This window comes from Schistocerca americana, chromosome 1, assembly GCF_021461395.2.
Source record: "Schistocerca americana isolate TAMUIC-IGC-003095 chromosome 1, iqSchAmer2.1, whole genome shotgun sequence".
Lineage (NCBI taxonomy): Eukaryota > Metazoa > Arthropoda > Insecta > Orthoptera > Acrididae > Schistocerca > Schistocerca americana.
The window spans coordinates 1,144,554,785-1,144,564,740 of record NC_060119.1 but is presented as its reverse complement, the minus strand read 5'-3'; the positions used below and the strand labels follow the sequence as shown (position 1 = coordinate 1,144,564,740).

Here is a 9,956-nt window from a genome sequence, read left to right as displayed (position 1 = left end):
TCACCCAGACTTGGTTATTTCCTAGGATTTTTACCCAGAAGCATACCATTGTTCCGCACCACCGTAGACCATCTTTGAAAGTAATGTCTTCAAGTGTTTGGTACGTGGATGATGTCACTCATTTCGCGTTATTGATATTATATCGCGCAGTCATAATAAGGGACGGAGTTGGGCAACTGATCAGTAATTTTATTTAGGAAATGTAAACTTAGTAATATGAAGGTTTTTTTTATATCTACCATAAATATGTAAGCAGGAACAACGTTTATCATTTAGTAGGATTAGTTGCCTTCATCATTCAATTATGTTTAGATTGTAATTTATAGAATTAAGGGATCCTAAGATCTGCTTCAGTGTGTAGTCAGACGGGGCCATATCTTCATATTAGCGTTTATTATTTTCCGTTGCGCACACTTATTTTTACACCCGCCTGGAGTAGCATCTTGGAACCTTCAAAAAATGTTCAGGACAACAAAGTTATTCTACAATTGTCGCCTAAAATCGAATTAACTTGTCATACATTTTGGTGAGGTTCAGAGAGTTGATGTTATAGGCCACGATCGACTTTGCTCTGATAATCGGTCACGAAACTGTTACCATACTCGTCACTATACTAAGTTGCAGTGATGAATATGACTACGTGTTCGTCGAAGTTGAAGACTAAGATTACGTCAGATGGGACGGACGCCACATCAAGCATCTTTCGCTCGCAGCTGCGTCCCCGGCGTCAACTGGAAGCCCTGCTTGGGGGAGGAGGTTTTCTCGTCAGCAGGGAGATGAGGCGTGATCCTCTCATCTCGTTACCCGACACGCCGCGCGCTCCAATTACCCTGTCGACAGGCAGCTGGCTGGCTGGCTGCCTGTAATGAGCTGCCCTACACAGCTTGTCGCCACCCCTCCCTCCTCGCCGCTCACCACTCCTTCCCGCCCGCCAGCCCCTCACCATCCTGTAAGCCGGCCGCAGTAGTCTGGCAAATGTTGCCGTATCGCGAGGCCAATTTGCCGCTCGGTCCTGCGTGTCACCGGCCGATAATGTGCTCCGTTCCAAACAGCTATCAGCATGAACACACGTCCGACAGCATAGCTGTGTGGGTGCGTGTGTGTAGTATTATGCATAATCGACGCTCCGCCCTTTGCAGGTATCGACCACACACAACGGCGGAGATGTATCAGCCTTACGGTCTCTTAATGCTTCCACAACTTTAGAACTCAGAGTGCTGAAAAAAAAAAATCTCTCCAGACTCGCTCTGACTACATTTTGCATTTTTTTTTGAAAGGGATAGTGCTTTTCTTTGAGATAATTCTCATTTATTTTTTCAGTTGCACATTTTTTAATTAGCTTACGTGTCTCGATCACTCACGATTTGTGTAAACCCTCGTCGCCAGTTTTGCAAAGGCCCCTTCGCTGCTTCTGTGGAGGTCGAGTTGCCACTGTTGTTACAGTAGGCCGAGTTTGTGAGTTCGTGAAACGGCTTCTTACACCGCTAAGACAATTGCTCCTTGTCATTACTACACAGCTATGCCTCAGCGTCAGGTAACAGGATAGGAGAACGAAGGTTCTACAACACTCCAACAAATTAGTAACAAAGTCACAAAATCGAGTTAAAAACGTTTACTTGTGACTCGTTGAATAACGAAATCCGCAACACTGCATGTAATATAACACAAAAATGGCCATCAATGACTAAGTGCGAATAACCTTAGGTAAACTTATCAGTACATAGCGAATGCATTTACAACTGTCCGTTCACTTCTAAGGGTCCGCTAAACGATGTTTCCTGTCAAACTCGGCCCTGGACGACGACATAACCAAGTGGGCCGGCCGAAGTGGCTGCGTGGTTCTAGGCGCTACAGTCTGGAACCGCGCGACAGCTACAGTCGCAGGTTCGAATCCTACCTCGGGCATGGATGTGTGTGATGTCCTTAGGTTAGTTAGGTTTAAGTAGTTCTAAGTTATAGGGGACTGATGACATTAGAAGTTAAGTCCCATAGTGCTCAGAGCCATTTGAACCATTTATAACAAAGTGGGTGAGAGCTGCTCTTCTGTCTTCCGAGTAGGTCTCTGTCCGTTGTCGTCCGGTGATTGGAGGATTGTACTCGTCCACCAGCTGGCCGAGGCGAAGTCAATACCTTCTTCTTTAGCGCCACCCGTGGCGCTGTTGGAACTCGCGCAAGTGGTGAGTCTCTATGGCACTGGCATCAGTTGGCGTCTTTGCACCTGTGGCGCTTTTGCCCTGGCTGTGTCTTGGGTCAAATGGCTATAAGCACTATGGGACTTAACATCTGAGGTCATCAGTTCCCTAGACTTAGAACTATTTCAACCTAACTAACGTAAGGACATCACACACGTCCATGCTCGAGGCAGGATTCGAACCTGCGAGCGTAGCAGCAGCGCGGTTCTGGACTGAGCCTAGAACCGCTCGGCCACAGCGGCCGGTGGCTGTGTCTTGTTCGGACGACACAGCAAGGATCATCCTCGGATCTAAGTAGTTGCGTCAGCAAGTCATCTCGTCTATTCAGAACCACATATCAGAGTACTCTGAAATGTGGTACTGAATAGACGAGAAGGGGATGAGGCGATTACATAGGTCCGAAGATGATCCCGATTGATCGAAACATTTCACCTGATTAAAAATAATGTTCAACTGAGGCGAAACAATAAATGAGAGTTATCTTAAATACCAATTCAGTTGCTGAATCTGTCGAGACGAATATGTCTGTTGTAGTGAGACTGTTGGAACTTTGAACACCTTTCTAACTTTCACCTCTAGTTAGCCCTGTAATTTTCTTATTCCATTTCTAAATTATGGGATTCAATTTTTATGTGGTGCTTCTTTCTCGTGAAGTTAAAAAACTTACTCTGGACAAGTAAGGTTTAAGTAAATAGGAAAACTTGCTCCGAGGTACAACAAATATTAGATTACAATTTAAAACGAATGTAATTACAAAATTTCAGAGACCTTACTCGTCTCATTCACATATGATTTTATGTACATAGACTGAGGTTGCTAGTGAAAATTTGTACCAAGGCCGAGAATCGAATTGTGTCATTTCATTTGTATAAATACCTGCACCTGGGTTTCAGGCTGTGTCCCCCATCTACGTTGTATGGTGAGGTGCTATTCCAGAGCCGGCCGTGGTGGCCGAGCGGTTCTACGCGCAACAGTCTGGAGCCGCGCGACCGATACGGTCACAGGTTCGAATCCTGCCTCGGGCATGTATGTGTGTGATGTCCTTAGGTTAAATGATAATTGAATTGACACCCTAGCTGCAACCAGGTGTTGATATACTTCATTGGGGGACATGTTGAAAATGTGTGCCCCGACCGGGACTCGAACCCGGGATCTCCTACTTACATGGCAGACGCTCTATCCATCTGAGCCACCGAGGGCACAGAGAATAGTGCGCCTGCAGGGTCTTATTCCGTGCACGCTCCCCGTGAGACGCACATTCCCAACATGTCCACACCACTACATTCCTAGTGCGCCTAAAGATGTTTGCCCATCATATTCATTACTCGTGGCAGATTAATCTGCCAAGTCCCGTGCGAGTTCGGGCATAGCGTGTGCGTTCGCACAAGAAGGTCAATGGCCGGGAAGCCATATTTTAGCTATTTATGACGGTAGTATCTGTTCCCGAAAGAACAGTTACCGTAGATGGCCACGCAGCTTTGCTAGAAATGAATCAACGCCTGGTTGCAGCTAGGGTGTCCATTTAATTATCATTTCATTGTAGCAAAGCTGCATGGTCATCCATGGTAACTGTTCTTTCGGGAACAGATACTACCGTCATATATAGTCCTTAGGTTAGTTAGATTTAAGTAGTTCTAAGTTCTAGGGGACTGATGACCTCAGAAGATAAGTCCCATAGTGCTCAGAGCCATTTGAACCATTTTGCTATTCCAGAACATGGACAGCCTGTTCGTGCGGAAGGAGGAAATTAAAGTAGAGTGGGCCGGCAGTGAGAATTTGGATCGAGGAGGGAGGCGTGCCAGGGTAATCCGTGCAGCTGTCTGGAGGGCTGTCCCAAGGTGGCTTAGTGGCTAACACACCTGACTCGTAAGCAGTAGACCTGGCTTCGATTCCCGGCCTTGGTATACATTTTCGCTCGCTGCTTCAGTCTATGTACATAAAATTTAAAAATAATCTTCTAACTGTTGTATTTATTTGTCTATCTATTACAGTATTGGTCTACTACACACCAATAATCAGTCACGGAAATCAAAGTATTTTTGAAAAGTAATTACAAGTTAGTTACGTGTTGTAACTGAAGCTGTTGGAAACAAACACAAATTTCAGTTTTCAAGACAGATACACTTGCTACGACATTAAAGAAACTCAGTCCGTTTGTAAGTATCACTTGTTCCACGGTAAAAGACGTCCTTCGGTTTCCAGACGGAAGATGGACCACGACTGACAAAGTATGGCTCAAGAGTACAAATCTTATAGAGGGTGCCCGAAAACAGTCTGAAAAGCTTATAATAGTATTGGAAAGTAGGTTGTGCTGCGAAATAACTTTTTAAGAAAAGAAATGTGCACCTTGTGCATTTCCGAGTCAATTAGCATTGAAGTTAGCCAGTTAGGCTGTTGCGCGTGCGATTTCAAGCGGTGTCTCCAGATGTGTTCTTCGTTCGGTTTCCTAAAAACTGACCAGTGAGAGACACAAAAACTGGACTTACGACGGTAGTAAGGACCGAATTCGAGCCAAAGGATGAGCAGTCTCATGCACAATTATCTGGCTATGAGACAAGCTGTTACTAATTTTATATTGAATTTGTGCTTCGAATCCTGCCTCGGGCATGGATGTGTGTGATGTCCTTAGGTCAGTTAGGTTTAAATAGTTCTAAGTCGACCTCAGATGTTAAGTCCCATAGTGCTCAGAGCCATTTGAACCATTTGCGCATACAACGGCAGGATTGGCTAACTTCAATGCTAATTAACAAGGAAACGGCGCGAAGTATCGAATTTTTTCGGAACAATATTTCTCAGCACAAATTACCCTGAAACTCCATTACAAGGTTTTTCAGACTTTTTATGACCAGGCTGTACAACTAGCTTTAAAATTCTTCAGAATTTTACATGGTGTAAAATCTATAACTTATCTACAGGGTGTTTCCGTAAGAGCGTGAAAAACATGTAACAGGACATAGACAATGCTCCACTAAACAATTTGAGGTAGGGGACCCGAGGTCGGAGAGGCCAGCTTAAGGAGATATGGAAGTAAACGTGTCTACCGCTTTGTCTAGCAATTCTCTTCTCCAGCTTATTCAAAACTAACATGGGTACAGGTTTGCACGTAGTGTGCTGTTTATTTACATGTACATTCTATATTTCCTGCAAGGGAACAAGGAGGACGATCCTGATTACCAGGAAGTTATGATGCAGGCTTTTTTGCTTTACATGTTCATAACGTGGCTCTGTTGTCTCGTATTTACATTATCCAATGACAGAACGTGCTGTGAATAAGCGATAGACCCATTTATTAATCAATGGTGTTCTACATCTACACCTACATCTACATCTACATACATACTCCGCAAGCCACCATACGGTGCGTGGCGGAGGGTACCTCGTACCACAACTAGCATCTTCTCTCCCTGTTCCACTTCCAAACAGAACGAGGGAAAAATGACTGCCTATATGCCTCTGTACGAGCCCTAATCTCTCTTACCTTATCTTTGTGGTCTTCCCGTAAAATATAAGTTGGCGGCAGTAAAATTATACTGCAGTCAGCCACAAATATTGGCTCTCTAATTTTTCCTCAGTAGCCATTCACGAAAAGAACGCCTCTTTTCCTCCAGAGACTCCCACCCGTGTTCCTGAAGCATTTTCGTAACACTCGCCTGATGATCAAACCTACCAGTAACAAATCTAGCAGCCCGCCTCTGAATTGCTTCTATGTCCTCCCTCAATCCGACCTGATACGGATTCCAAACGCTCGAGTAGTACTCAAGAATAGGTCGTATTAGTGTTTTATAAGCGGTCTCCTTTACAGATGAACCACGTCTTACCAAACTTCTACCAATACCGAAGACGACTATCCGCCTTCCCCACAACTGCTATTACATGCTTGTCCCACTTCATATCGCTCTGCAATGTTACGCCCAAATATTTAATCGACGTGACTGTGTCAAGCGCTACACTACTAATGGAGTATTCAAACATTACGGGATTCTTTTTCCTATTCATGTGCATTAATTTACATTTATCTATATTTAGAGTTACCTGCCACTCTTTACAACAATCACAAATCCTGTCCAAGTCATCTTGTATCTTCCTACAGTCACTCACTCAACGACGACACCTTCCCTTACACCACAGCATCATCAGTAAACAGCCGCACATTGCTATCCATCCTACCCAAAAGATCATTTATGTAGATAGAAAACAACAGCGGACCTACCACACTTCCCTGGGGCACTCCAGATGATACCCTCACCTCCGATGAACACTCACCATCGAGGACAACGTGCTGGGTTATATTACTTAAGTGACGTGCAGTATTCCCTGGTCGCTGAATTGGATGGGGAGGTCCTATCCCGTGACCTGCGAGGTCACCTGAGCTGAATCCCCTTGATTATTTCCTATGAGCATTTCTAAAGTTACTTGTGTATGACACTCCAGTGGATACGGAAATGGAATTAGTTGCCAGAATGGTAGATGCCTGTGATGTGATTCGAAACACACCAGGGATATTTGTTAGAATCTTTTCCGCCGATGTCAAGCTTGCATTGAGGCTGATACCGTCAGTTTCACCACATTTTGCAAGCTACAGTACAAATGGTGCGTTCGTTGTGTCAGTTAACTAATGTAAAAAGAAAAGACACAGTAATGTGATTTTATTCCTATTATCTCCTTAAGCTGGCTTCTCCGACCCCAGGTTCCCTGCTTCAAACTGTGCAGCAGAGCATTCTCTATGTCCTGTTAAATTTTTGCACGCTCTTACGGAAACATCCTGTATAACTGAGTAGTTTCCAAAATATTGAAAACTGCTTTAGTACATTTTCAGCACACAAATCTGTAGAACTCGAAATAGTTACAAATGCTGTACAAAACACAATCTCATGTCTCACAACAATAAAAGCGGAAATGCCGGAAAGCTTTTATGACGTTCCTTCATATGTTTCGAAAGTCAGTCACTAGACTGAAGCACCGTCCACAAATCATCATATGTCCCTAGGTACACTATCCTTTAGGTACAACACACTCCCCTACTAACAATGAAAGCCGTAGGTATAAAACTTCTGTTATTAAACAAGGTAACAGAAAGCCCAACCACTGAGATTTGACCAGCGAAGTAGGCACTGTAGGCGCTATTCATACCATTAAAATCCTAATGCAAAATGGAAAGATGTCAATAACGACTTCCATCTTGCGTTGATCGAACTTGAAAATATCTTCGACTGGGTAGTAAGAAAGCTTATACGGCAGGCTCTTCGCACACAATGGGTCGGAAATTACTATATCTAGCGTATATAAGAATATCAATATGAAAGATGTAAACCCTGCAGCTGTCAGCGAAGAATTCGGGGTAAAAGTTAGGGTCCAGCAACGGTCTGCCTTCCGTCCGCTGCTGTTCAGTCTATTCACAATCTTTGTCAAAGAACATTTACAGAAACCAAATACACAGACGCTTTTATACGCTGTCGATATAGTTCTAGTAACAGAATCTCTACGAGAAATTCAAAACGACCTTTGTTCCAGGTGGGCAGTCCTAGAACGTGGAGAATTTAAGAGTAGTTACGGCCAAGAACGACGCCCAGTTGTAAACCGCATTTCGATCTACACAATTCCCATGTAACATCAACTGATCAGACCAAGTACCTCGGGTCGACAATAACTTCGACAGCTTCAAGAAACAAAGATTTTGAAAGCAGTATAAAAACTGTGTCGATGAAATTCAGGTCACCAAAGTGTGTCAATCGCGGAGCAAACTCGCCTATCCAAGCCAAAGGAAATACACGGAGTGGAACAGAATCAGGAAATACCAAAAATTCAACACATTAACATTCCAAATAAGGTATGGATAAATACATATCATTATGGTTTACAATGGAAAATTGCAGCATTCTTCCTGCAAAATAGTGGAAAATTCGGGTAACGATGACGAAGATCGATAGCGATCACGCACACTTCTCTCCAAAGTAGACCACAAAGGCTCAATACATGGAGATTTGTTGACTTTGTCTGGCAGGGAAAATGCGTCAGTTCATTCTCGTGGTCACAAAACCAGTCCTGGACGATGCGAACGAGCTGTGTGAACAGGGGTGCTGTCGTCTTGGAACACAGACTCACCATTTGGGAACAAACACTGCACGACGCAGAGCAACTATCTACATCTACATCTACATGGATACTCTGCAAATCACATTTAAGTGCCTGGCAGAGGATTCATCGAATCACCTTAACGATTCTCTATTATTGCAATCTCGTACAGCGCGCGAAAAGAATGAACACCTATATCTTTCCGTGCGAGTTCTGATTTCCCTTATTATATCGTGGTGACAATTTCTCCCTATGTAGGTCGGTGTCAACGAAATATTTCCGCATTCGGAGGAGAAAGTTGGTGATTGGAATTTCGTGAGAAGATTCCGTCGCAACGAAAAACGCCTTTCTTTTAATGATATGCATCCCAAATCCTGTATCATTTCAGCGACACTCTCTTCCACATTTCGCGATAAAACAAAACTTGCTGCCCTTCTTTAAACTTTTTCGATGTACTCCGGAAGTCCTATCTGGTAAGGATCCCACATCGCGCAGCAATATTCTAAAAGAGGACGGACAAGCGTAGTGTGGGCAGTCTCCTTAGTAGATCTGTTACATTTTCTATGTGTCGTGCCAACAAAACGCAGTCTTTAGTTAGCCTTCTCCACATCATTTTCTATGTTGTCCTTCAAATTAAGTTGTTTGTAATTGTAATTCCGAGGTATTTAGTTGAATTTACGGCCTTTATATTTGACTGATTTACCGTGTAACCGAAGTTTAACTGATCCCCTTTTAGCACTCATGTGGATGAGCTCACACTTTTCATTGTTTAGGGTCAAAGGGCCTATAATACTACCTTGGGGAACACCAGAAATCATTTCTGTTTTACTCGATGATTATCCGTCAATTACTACGAACTGTGACCGCTCTGACAGGAAATCACAAATTCAGTCTCATAATTGAGACGATATTCCAAATGGTTCAAATGGCACTGAGCACTATGGGACTTAACTTCGGAGGTCATCAGTCCCCTAGAACTTAGAACTACTTAAACCTAACTATCCTAAGGACATCACACACATCCATGCCCGAGGCAGGATTCGAACCTGCGACCGTAGCGGTCGCGCGGTTCCGGACTGTAGCGCCTAGAACCGCTCGGCCACTACGGGCGGTGACGATATTCCATAAGTTCGCAATTTCACTATAAGCCGCTTGCGTGGTACAGTGTCGAAAGCCTTATGGATATCCAGAATACGGAATCGAACTGAAATCCCTTGCCAATAGCACTCAGAACTTCATGTGAATAAAAAGGTAGTTGTGTTTCACTAGAACGATGTTTTCTAAACCCATGTTGACTGTGTGTCAGTAGACCGTTTTCTTCGAGGTAATATATAATATATAATGTTCAAACACAATATATGATCCATAATCTTGTTACATATCGACGTTAATGATATGGGCCTGTAATTTAGTGGATTACTCCTACTACCTTCCTTGAATATTGGTGTGACCTGTGCAACTTTCCGGTCTTTGGGTACGGATCTTTCGTCCAGCGAACGGTTGTACGCGATTGTCAAGTATGGAGCTAATGCTTCAGCATATTCCGATAGGAACCTAATTGGTACACAGTCTCGACAAGAAGACTTTCCGCATACGACAAAAATCTCTTTGGATTTTCTGCCAGGTTTCGAGACAAAAGTTTCTTGTTGAAACTGTCATAGGCATCTCGCATTGAAGTCCGCGCTAAATTTC

At 43.6% G+C, this 9,956-nt stretch overlaps 1 non-coding gene across 1 annotated transcript; it reads right to left on the bottom strand.

Moving 5' to 3' along the window:
• Positions 1-3,317: 3,317 nt before the first annotated feature.
• Positions 3,318-3,392, bottom strand: Trnat-ugu. Its single transcript has one exon. It is a non-coding gene; the product is annotated as a tRNA-Thr (tRNA).
• Between the last annotated feature and the right edge of the window lie 6,564 nt (positions 3,393-9,956).